Source organism: Atta colombica, unplaced genomic scaffold (genome assembly GCF_001594045.1).
Source record: "Atta colombica isolate Treedump-2 unplaced genomic scaffold, Acol1.0 scaffold163, whole genome shotgun sequence".
In the NCBI taxonomy this organism is placed as follows: domain Eukaryota; kingdom Metazoa; phylum Arthropoda; class Insecta; order Hymenoptera; family Formicidae; genus Atta; species Atta colombica.
Window position 1 is genome coordinate 2,438,595 of NW_017259254.1, and position 2,094 is coordinate 2,440,688.

Below are 2,094 nucleotides of genomic sequence, written 5' to 3' on the forward strand. Positions count from 1 at the left end.
GCTTTCACGCATCAGTACTTTTCCACTCACACACGTCTCTGCCCGAATGATCGCTCGGAGTCCTTGCGGGTTACGCACAACACAATGACGCACGGTATGGTGGGGCGTGCTGTACGTTACGATTCAAACGACAAACGATTATTTTTTTGCGCGATTATTTTTAAGATGAATATAATAGACTTCTCTCTTGTATCCGCGAATATTAACTGGATAAAACTTTGATACAATGTGTTCAAATCGGACGAAATAGCTTATTATTTCGAGCAATTGAATGTGATTGGATTTATAAGTAAGAATTATAATTAAACAAAAGAATAAGTTTGCGAAAAGTTTTAAATTTTTAAATAATTCCTCTTTTTCTAATTATTATTTTTAAATAATTGTAAAATAAAAATGATTTACAAGCAAAAAAAGATTAATTTTACATAAGTAAAAAGTATTTACCACAAGATTGCTCCACCGGTGTCCGATGTCTCTCCCAGACCTCCTCCTCCTCTCAGAATTGGGTCATCCTCTCGCACAGGACACTCGCGAAAAACACTCGCGACTAATACATTATAATCGCGGACTATAACTTGAGTCCGATAACTTGAACGGCACTCCCGAAACAAACGCGCGACGCGACGAACCGGCTGCGGTTCATTCATTTTCAATTATACCCTCGTCGGCGACGAGGGTACGTTAGCTTCCCCATTGATTTTTACACGAAAAGAACGATTTTATTCAATATCTAAAAATTTATCTAAATATATCATTCAGATAGGAAAATTTTTAGATATTTAAGAAAAACCGTTCTTTTCGTGTATCCTCCGAATACTGAGCCCTCTCACCACGTCAAGGTATACTCGTGAGAGGGAAAACATCATCTGAAAAATGTAAGATACAGCTATTATTTATATTACTATGCAATTATCAGTTGACTTTTAAAAATGAATATCAAGCACCCGTCAATTCGTCATCATTGCGAAATAAATTCAGTGCAGATAAAAGAGCTGAATCTCTTATTACGGTGTCTCTGGAAGATATGATTAGAGATGGAATGAGCAAGAGATTAATAAAAAAGAGGAATATTTCTTTCATATCGACAAATAGTTCTAAAGTTACACTTAATTATTTATGTGGATCGCATAAAGATGCATAAAACGAAAAATTAATTAAATTATTAATTACATAAACTATATTAATTGTGAAAGTAGAAATCGCATAAATTGCGTCATTTACATGAGTATTTATTACTGTTACTTTTTTATGACTCATACGATATCATTCAAAGAATAATTGAGTTATACTCAAGCCAGACAAAAATTTTACGTTAAACAAAAATAATTATTGTAATATCGCGAAATAGTAATAAATTTTACATTTTGATACCAAATGAATACGTACCAAATAATAAACGTACGAAATATCTGTTCCGTGATTGTCATTTCAATTCTTTTATAAATAATTAAAATTTAACGTGCAAGATATAGTAATTATATACTCAGTATTTATCAAGTACAACGTTTCATATTATATTTGCCATTTTTCGCAATAAGATTTCAAAAAGGAAATGTGAAGAAGACGCACGACCTGCTTGTATAAGCATTGGGAGGAGAATGACTGCGCAGTAACTTCGCGTAAACGTGACGTGTCGCTCAGTGTCACCCCGTGCCACTTCGTACCACTTCGTATCGCCTGACCGCCAAAACAAACCTCAAGGCCACAAGCCAACCGCCTAAATATTAACGCATATTACGAAATAGATAAAATTTATTCGTTACATTTTTAATATTCTCTGATGAGTAGTCTGTATTGCACCATTTTTGTTTTATTTCTTAAATTCATTACGCACACAATTCATCTATATCTTAGATATTTCAATTGTATTAAATATTAATTCTGCCCATGATTCTATCATTCACGTCTTATCTCGCATTCTTAATTTGGGAAAAGTAATAGGTAAATTATATTCAAATTTGCAATGCAATGCGAGATTTGTTGAATTCTAAACTTCTTCACTAAGTTAAGAAAATGATTTTGATCGTAATAAAATGATGCGAAATGTTTGCTTCGATACGTTGTCGCCTCGATACATTAAGTTATATATATATA